Source organism: Eumetopias jubatus, unplaced genomic scaffold (genome assembly GCF_037043125.1).
Source record: "Eumetopias jubatus isolate StellerSeaLion01/CBP00866 unplaced genomic scaffold, mEumJub1_p1.0 scaffold_4, whole genome shotgun sequence".
In the NCBI taxonomy this organism is placed as follows: Eukaryota; Metazoa; Chordata; class Mammalia; order Carnivora; family Otariidae; genus Eumetopias; species Eumetopias jubatus.
Window position 1 is genome coordinate 8,584,937 of NW_028274810.1, and position 10,166 is coordinate 8,595,102.

The window sequence follows — 10,166 nt, forward strand, 5'->3', positions numbered from 1 at the left end:
CGCCTCACAACTGCAGAGGGGAGCTCTGCAAGGAAGGCTCCTTTCTCCCCGCGGCAGACGGCGCCCGGAGCCTCGCGGTCGTCCCCGAGCCGGGGCCTGGGGCACGATCCCTGCGGAGGCGAGGTCGGGAGAAGCTGCTGCCCGTGAACTGGCAGGGCTGGGGCGCGGTGGTGTGCGGGCTCCTGGGCGCGTCCCTCCAAGTTGCGCGGTGAAACGAAGAGTCTCGGGGAGAGCAGGCACGAAGAGCTCTGCAGGGAACCACCCCCTCCCACCCCTCCCAGCGATCCGTTAAGTTTGCATTGCGCTTTAGATTTCACAGAGTGCGCACACATCCATGTCTCTCTTGTCTCGACAGCCTGGTGAGATGGGCAGCGTTATAAGGAAGACTCCGAGGTTCATAGAAATTTGAGCGACTCAACCAAGGTCACAGAATGAGTGAGTGGGCGATCCACCGACAGGTGCCCGGGGGACTGCGCAGCTGCTTCCTGTGTGTACTGAATGTTCTCTAGGCCCTCTTAGTGCAGGAACCCTGAGTGGTACGAGTCAAAGTGGAAACAGCAGGGAAGAAATAGATAACCTTTGATGAAAGGTACTCTGTATATTTTGTATACAAACTTGTCCTATTAGTATGCTTTTGTAATGTTAAAAATCGAGGCTCAAGTTAAAGAAAAGAAAGGGAACTGTATTTGAAATGGTAATCAGAGCTATTAGCAAAAAGGGAGGACTAGAAATCAGAGACGTAATGCAACAGAGATGGATTCATATTACAGTAATTGAGGACCATATGCCCGGACATATGGTGTGGCACATGCCACTGTTCTTATGGACAGTGGGACAGAAAATCTGTAATGTCTAGGAAATCTGGGTTATATGATAAATGTAAGTGGAGGGGGGACGGGAGGCAGTGAACATACCTGAGGGGAGACAAACCTGAGGGATCATGATTAATTAAACAAGTACTTACTAAATAGCTTTTTGTGTGCCCATTGTGAACAAGGTGCTCAAGAAATACAGAATTTGTTTATTCATGCACAAAGTTTGAAATAATTATTCTAACCACAAGGATCTTAGTATATGAAGGAGGCTGAGTTAGCACATATCGAACACTTAAATAACAAAGTAAAATAGTATTTAAATGTCAAGATGAGTGGAGTTAGTAAATGCCGTAAGGCTAGATAAAGGTGTGTTTGGAACCAAAGTAGAAGTAGTTTACACATAACTACCTCTCTGAAACACCTATAGACAAATTTAGAGATAAGGCAGGAACAAGAAGCAAATAAATAAATAGAGAAATTTTCATTATACCCAGATTATAATTCTTTCATTGAGAGGTTTTTGTGTACATATCTACTAGATGCTGTATAGGGAGAAGTAGACCGTGAGTACTGGATCTGCAGGATGAGGAGCATGGTAATTTAATTATTTCTTGAATAAATAACCTCTTTGAAACAAGACAAAATCAAAAGGGCCTCTGAAATATCCCACTGAAGAAGAAGCTCTTCCTCTGCAGGATCTAAGGCAGTGTTTCAGTTCCAACCCCACGTTAAGTGTGCACAGCCAAATTACAGAAAGGGGGAATATTTCTTCCATTAACTTGGGATATGCCAGATCAAAATGTTCAGGCTCCAGGCAGTTTATCCCACCTAACCATATCTATAAGAGTGAGAAAACAAATAAGTTGGTCCTTGGGTGAAAGGTGGCCATAATATTGGCATAAACTGTAATGAATTATATAATATACGCTTTTCAAAATATACATTAGTGCATGTGTGTTAACTTTTATTCTTAACTTATTTGTTTAATTTATATTCTAATTAGCCTGCAGACCCCTGGAGAGAATGTGTTTCATTGACCTCTATTTGGAGTAAAGTTGAGAGTTTTACTTTGTCTCCTTTTAAAGCTTGATTTATTCAAAAGGCATGCCTAGGCGAGGTTCTAGAGCTAGATGGTTTAAATCCACAGGTTAAAGATCCAGTAAATTCTTTACCTATGGGGCTGGTCAAATGTAAAGTATATGACAGAATTGTTCTAAAACTGAATTGTGGTAATGGCTATATAACTGTATGCAGTTACCAACACTCGGGCAACTGTGTATGTTAGGGAATTCTATGTACTATCTAAATTATCCCTCAATAAAGCTGTTAAAAACAAACAAAAAAACTTAATATATGAGTCATGCCAGAACATCTGCCTGGAAAATAAAAGCTGAGATCATCTCGATATTTTGACATCCCAAGGAAATAGAGTGGGTGAAGGAGTAAAATGGTAGACACTCTTTAGCTTCAGATAGTGTGGCTCCTTATGCAGCCTGGTTCTCTGACCTATGGAATAAAATCTCAAGTGATGTAAACACTCATTTGAATTCTTGGGGAAATGAAAGAATTCTGTTTCCTCTGGTCAGCATTGTGCTGGTTGGCATATGTTGAGCATGCCAGGCACCTGTAAGATACTGGCAGTGAGAGGATCGGCTACAGCAGTCACCCCTTGACATCCTTGTCAGTCTGTATTGTTTAGAAATAATCACTGAGGGGCGCCTGGGTGGCTCAGTCAGTTATGCGTCTGCCTTTGGCTCGGTTCATGATCCCAGGCTCCCTATCGGGTGGGGAGTCTACTTCTCCCTCTCCCTCTGCCCCTCCCCCTACTCATGCTCTGTCTCTGTCTCCCTCTCAAATAAATAAATAAAATCTTAAAAAAAAAAAATCAGTGATTCCAAGTTATTTGTAAAATTCCAGCTTCTGTGAAGCCTTTGGCTTTACTCAGTATTTAAATAAATTGTTCAAATGTGTTTTTCCAATCGGCTGATAATTCTAAGAAATATATTTTGTTTTCTTTTTTTTTTTAAGACACATTTATTCAGCGTCATGATCAGACTATTACATTTAGCAATCAACAGCATGGGTGCAAAAAAAAAAATCTACATTAAAACCCTTTGTTGGAATGCTTTACACTTTCCACAGAACAGAAACTAAAATAACCTGTTATACAATTAGTCACAAATACAGTCCTCGAATTTTTCGCCCATGCACATGAGTATTGTCTAAAACATGTCTTCTTTGTAGCAGCGAGGCCCTGCCCCCACTGTGCTTGGCCGAGTTCACAAATCTGTTGTAACCTGTGGCTTCCCTGTCACTTCCCTGTCTCTCCTCTCCTGCTAAGCTTTGTTTCCTGGCAGTAATTAAAACCTTCTGCCACTGCCATAGCTCCTGCTGCTGCTGGAACCACCATAGCCACCTTGGTTTCGTGGTTTGGCAAAGTATTGGCCTCCACCACCATGGGGGCCAGAGCTTCTGCCTCCAAAATTTCCTCCTTTCATGGGTCCAAAATTTGAGGATTGATTGTTGTAATTGCCAAAATCATAGCTTCCGCCACCTCCAGAGCTGCTTCCATCATGACCAAGTCCGTCATAGCCATCCCCACGGCCACCATGTCCACCACCATCGCGACTGCCACCAAACTACCTTGACCACTGAAGTTCCCATGACCAAAGTTGTCATTCCCACCAAAACCACCTCCAAGATCACCACCAAAGTTTCCAGAACCACTTCGACCTCTTCGGCTGGATGAAGCACTGGCCATCTCTTGCTTAGAGAGGGCTTTCCTTACTTCACAGTTGTGGTCATTCACAGTACGGTATTTTTGAATGACCATCTTGTCTACAGAGTCATGGTCATCAAATGTTACAAAAGCAAAAACCTCTCTTTTTGCCACTGCCTCGGTCAGTCATGGTCTCGATCACTTCAATTTTCCCATACTGTTCAAAATAATCTCTTAGGTGATGTTCTTCAGTGTCTTCTTTAATGCCACCAACAAAAATCTTTTTCACAGTTAAGTGCGCACCAGGTCTTTGAGAATCTTCTCTTGAGACAGCCCTCTTTGGTGCCACAACTCTTCCATCCACCTTGTGTGGCCTTGCGTTCATGGCTGCATCCACCTCCTCCACAGTGGCATACGTGACAAACCCAAAGCCTCTGGAGCGCTTGGTGTTTGGATCTCTCATTACCACACAGTCCGTAAGCGTTCCCATTGCTCAAAATGGCTCCTCAGACTCTCATCGGTTGTTTCAAAGCTCAAACCTCCGATGAAGAGCTTCCGCAGCTGTTCAGGTTCTTTGGGAGACCCTGACTTAGACATGACGGCGGTGGGAGGGGAGACTTTAACGATGCTTACTCTGCGGCGTCCACGGGCAGAAAGCATATTTTATTTTCTGAACTTCTATCTTTCAGGGGTTTTGCTTAATTGTTTTGGGGGTGGGGTGGGAAGAAGTAACTACTTCGAAATGTCAGATTTTTGCCCAGGAGGCACATGATTACTGGTGGCAACCATTGCAGCCTACTGTTTTCTGAAGTGTATTCTGAAATAAGTGTTTTTACATACATTTGCACACTTGGTTCTCACACCGACCTTGGCAGTGGATGGTCTTTTATAGAGTAGAAGACCAAAGTTCAGAGTAGTTAGGAACTTACCCCAGTGCCGTGCTCCTAACCGCTATCTTACAGAGAGCCTCTGCTTGAACTTTGGGGCCACTTAGGGCTCACAGAGGAATCTTGTTCGGGCTCAAAGTCACAAAGCTGACGCCAAGCAGATCAGGGGCTGGAAGGTATTTTTTGAGATTCCCAGTCCAGTTTTTGTCACTACAGTAGTTTTTGGAAGCATAAATGATTCAGCGATCCATTCAGATATTTAACCTACACACAGCCCAGCATTGAGATATTTGTGGTATACAGACATGGCTCAACAAATCCGAGGTTTAAAAAGAAGCAAGTCGAGTGGTGCCATTTTATAAATGATCACGAGGTGGCGGCATAGGAACATAAAAACCAAACACAAGGCCCTCCTCTTCTGCTGTTTTTGTTTGAGGATATGTAACAGTGACTCAATTTCCTTTCATATTGTGCCTTTCAAAGATATGACCATTTTAAATTCATCCTTTGACATAGGTACCGTCAGGATGATATTATGTTGAGGATAAATCTGGTTATCAATTTGAAAAGCCAAGAGACTACAAATTCTTTTGTTGCATATTTCTTATTAGGTTCCAAATTTCACTCATCTTAAAAGTGTCCCCAAAATGGTTCAAAGCGCTCCCTCCTTCATCTACTTTGTGTGTGTGTGTGTGTGTGTGTGTTTGGTAAGTGTACAATTCAATACTTTTTCAGTAAACTTATATATAAAAGTTGTGCAGCCATCACCATAATCCAGTTTTAGAACGTTTCTATCACCCCCAACACGTCCCTCAAAACTGTGCATAGTAATCCTCACTAACACTCCCGACCAAGCAACCACTGATCTGTCTGTCTTTATAAATCTGCCTTTTCTGGACATTTCACATAAATGGAGCATACAGCATGTAATCTATAGCGTCTGTCTTCCTCCATGAAGCACAATGCTTTTGAGGTTCCTCCATGTTGTAGCATGTATCCATATTTTATTCTTTTTATTGTGGGAGAGTATTCCGTTGTATTCATTCATCACCTGATAAACATTTGGGTTGTTTTCCCTTTTTGGTTATTAGGAATAACGTTGTTATGAACATTAACTAGTATTTGTGTGGACATTTGTTTTCATTCCTCTCAGGTACATACCGATGGGTGGAATTTCTGGTCGTGTGCTAAATTTAGGTTTCACTTTTTAAGAAATTGCCAAACTGTTTTCCAAAGTGGCTGAACCACTTTATTTTCTCCTGAGTAGGGTATAAATGTTCCAGCCTCGCACATCCTCACCAACTCTTGTTATTGTCTGCCCTTTTTTTATGATAGTCATTTTCCTAGTTGTGAAGTGGTATCTCCTTTGGGTTTTAATTTGCATTTCCTAATGACTTTTGAGGTTGAGCTCCTTTTCATGTGCTTATGAGCCATCATCTTCCTCTTTTTCAGTGGTCTTGAAAGGCTTTTTCCTTTAAAGTTTGGATGGAACTTAAACTAAAACCTAGGTAAAAATGACATCAATCATTATTAATCCAAGGAGACCAAAGGAAGAGTTATAATTTATATAATGTTAAGTAACACAATTACATATACTATGATCACAGTCATGTGAAAAATGGTTAACTACAACAAGCTATTAACCTTTTTTTTTTTTGAGAGAGAGAGAGAAAGAGAACCCCTGAGCGTGCACAGGATGGGGGGAGGGGCAGAGGGAGAGGGAGCAACAGAATCTTGGGCAGGATCCACGGCCAGCACAGGATTGCATGAAGGGCTCCACGCAGGGCTTGAAGGGGGATGAAGGTGGGGGGGGAGTAGGGGTGCTGGATCTCAGGACCCTAAAATCATGACCTGAGCTGAAACCAAGAATCAGATGCTTAACTGACTGAGCCACCCAGGTGCCCCACAACAAACTATGGTACAGTTCCATTCCTATGGCTCTGAGACGTTGGGTTGGGAGATGGGTGCGATTTTTATTTTGTGCAACTCACATGTGTTACTCTTAGGATTGAAAAAAAAAATCCAAATGTGTTTACATTAAAAGCAGATATATAGGAAAAAATGAGGGAATGACCCAAGCAATAATCGTGCTTATTTAAGATGGTAGGATTATCGGTGTATCTTTTCTTTTTTTCCCATTTTTCTGTACAGCCTGTAATGCTGTTAACCTGTCAGCGGAAAAGCAGTTGGAGGACGCACATCTCCACACCTCTACCACAGCGCCTCTTAAAAACTCCTTCACTTCTCAGTCCCTCTGGTTAGTCCTGACCTTCCTATAATCCCTCCTTTCCTTTAGTTTCTTTTTTCCTCCCATCCACTTTTTGGTATCTCGCTTCAAACCTTATAGCAAGATTATCTTTGCCCCGATTTCCTTAATTCTATACTAGTTATTTTGCTTAATTCCAACCTTTATCCTCAACCCAGATTCCAAATATCATTAGAAAGCAAGGACACTTCTTACTTGTTCCCTAAAACCCTTGCTGCTTCACAAGTTACAGACACCCTAGTCTCAGGACCTCCATGACTATGCCCTGGTGTCACCCTGAGTTGTGTTTCTTCACGAATAACAAATGGCACTAGGGTAGATTGCAGGTTCTCAAGCAGAGAACGAAGAATCCACTTTGAAGACTTTTGCCATGAAGTTTTGAGGCTCCCCAGGTGCTGAGATCTTCAGCAGCAAACTCCGGCAGAGTTCTGGCTAGTTCCCCCTCCATTTCCTTGCTGAGTTAACCTAGGGGCTGGAGAGAACAAGTCTCTGTTTTCCGCTGCTATTCTTCTGTACTTGAATGGTCTTACAGAACTCACCAACCTTTTAAAAACACGAATCGGATTCCATTACTTTTTGCCTAAAATGCTTCAGTGGCTCTCCACTGAATTTAGAAAAAAGTTTAAATCCTCATCCTAGCTCACGGGCGGGGGGGGGGGGGCATGTGACCTTGGCCCTGTCTGCTTCTCTCTCTCTCTCACCTTCTGCCATTCTCCTCCACGCCCCCTGTGTTCCAGCCATCCTGACCAGCACTCCTTGCCTCACTGTGCCCGGCTGTCTTAGGTTAAGGCTGTTGTTCATGTTGTACTTTCTGCCTGGAATGTTTTCCTAGTTCTTTCAAAGCCTTAGCCCCCTAGGTCTTCAGGTCTCAGCTGAAGTATCACCTCAGTGAGAGTTTCCGTGACTACTTAATCTTAAGGAGATCCTTCCTTGCTCTTCTCTCCTTCAGCACCCTGTTTGCGCTGTGCATAACATTTAGTTAGCTTGTTACTGTTTCCTGCTGTTGATGGTCTGTCTCTTCCTCATAGATTATATACGTAGGTGCCAAGAGAGCAGGGACTGGCTCCGTTGTGCTCACCACAGTACGTAGAAATTCAATACATATCTGGTAAATGAAATAAACTAAACCATACAGCGGAAGGGACCTAGAGGCACCTAGCATGCCCGCCCAATCCCCTCTCACATCATCCCTAATGGATTCGGCATAGGAACTTTGGGTCACAGCAAATTCTTTATTAGAATATCTAAAAATGGCAGTTAATTCTCATGTATATGGAGGAGGACACTGTCTTTCTGTCTGAAGCTTCCACTTACTTGTAATCTGGAGTTACGCATCATACACTTAATTCTTTTCAATGTCACTTTCAAATATCTGAATACGGCTCTCTCATCCTCCGCACGTCCTCAGAGAGTCTCCTCCAACTGCTGCAATCATTTCTCTTCCCTTCGGACCCCCTTTCCAGCACTTTTCAATGAATGTTTGATTCAGTTGAGGCATCGCAAATAGAATTCAATATGAAGAATCCTGTGGGATAATGATCTCCTTTATTTTAGATATGATCACGATACACATGCAATATAAAGCGGCAAAAAAATTTCTCTCTCCTCTCTAACAAATGTCATGCTAGTAATTCATATCAAGTGTGCCATCAACCAGAACCACTGCTTTCATTTTTCATGCATGAACTTGCATCTCTTTTACCTGGCGCATCTAATTGCCTGAACTTAACTCTGGGTTCTATCTTTCATCCTGTTAGTGTGGCTCCATCATTCTAACCTGTCCAGATCTCTTTGAATCTTGCTCCTGTCAGCTGACCTATTAGTGCTATCTCCTGACTCCGTGTCAACGGAACACTTGACAAGCCCACTCCCTTGGACGCCCTCTGAGTCGCCAGGAGAAGTGCTGAACCAGGCAGAGCACCTCGGCACCACCTGGAGAGCTCTCCTCCGGGTAAACACGGTGCCCGAGGCGTCAGGATTTGGGGGGGTGGTCCTTCGGTCCCGCACCGAGCGCCAGGCTGTTCCTTCCAGTTTGAGTGCCTTGCTGCAGCTCGCGCATGCTCCCTCCCTGTCCGTTGACAACCAGCTTGCAAAGCAGAGCGGAAGAGGAAGTGAGGTTAACGTGGGCGATTTTTTTCTTGGTGCGCAGCACAGGAAGCGGCCTGGAAGCTGCAGGGGCATGTGGTTCTTTGGGATGTAGGCCCTTGCCTGGCGCCAGGCTAATGATTCATTCAGCCACACCATCTCCTGTCTGGTCGACTTGCCTGACAACATCTGTCACTTCTCACTTCTTATCTAATCTGCCACCTCCCTCCTGGTTCTCTCTCCAGCTTTCCATGCATTTGGATGAGGGCCAGCCGGTTCTAGGTGAGGGATCTGTTCCCGTCCAACAATGAGAAGAAGGAGAGTTAATAACTCTTTTGATGAAGATCTGAGGTGGCCTTCCTGGGTAGCCCAGGGCAGCCCCTTCAAAAGATGGAGCTCTTCCTAGCTCTTCACTTCTCCATTAGAGCTTTCCCACCCTCCCTTTCCTGGACCGACTTCCACCTTACTCTAAGCAGAAGTCCTCCACACAGCAGACAGAGCTTCTCGCCCTCCCCGGTAGCCGGGAGACAGAGAGGCCTGGCCTCTGGGCCGAGTGGCTTGCTGCCTCTCCTGCCTCTGGAAGTTTCTTCCTGTAAGCAGGCAGCCTCCTTCCTTCTCCCAGTCAGCGGGTTCCTTCAGACCCTGCTGGTGCCAGTTCTGGGGATGGGCTCGATCCACCTGAGCCCCAGAGAAGAGCTTGGGTGGGGCCGGGGCTGTAAGGTTGTGCTTTCTGTGGTTTGTTGGCTTTTATTTTTGTTTTTTCACTCGAATGCTAATTGCCAGATTCTTCTCTCCCATTCTTCTTTTTCTCCCACTTTCCCCACTACCCCTCCTGCCAAGCCTCAACACTTGTCCTTCAGTCCAGGGGAGACAAACACCACATTAAAGAGGGGCTGTGGAGAGGACTCACCTAGGTTCTGTGTATGCCCGCCCGGAGCTCTGCATCCAGGTTTAAGCAATCCCTTTCCATCCTCAGGCGTTTTTTCAGGATGACCCAAGTCCTGCCCCGTTCTTTTTTTTTTTTAATTGTTATGTTAATCACCATATATTACATCATTAGTTTTTGATGTAGTGTTCCATGATTCATTGTTTGTGCATAACACCCAGTGCTCCATGCAGAACATGCCCTCTTTAATACCCATCACCAGGCTAACCCATTCCCCCACCCTCCGCCCCTCGAGAACCCTCAGTTTGTTTTTCAGAGTCCATAGTCTCTCATGGTTCGTCTCCCCCTCTGATTTACTCCCCTTCACTCTTCCCCTCCTGCTATCTTCTTCTTTTTCTTTTTTCTTAACATATGTTGCATTATTTGTTTCAGAAGTACAGATCTGTGATTCGACAGTCTTGCACAATTCACAGCGCTCACCGTAGCACATACCCTCCCCAATGTCTAT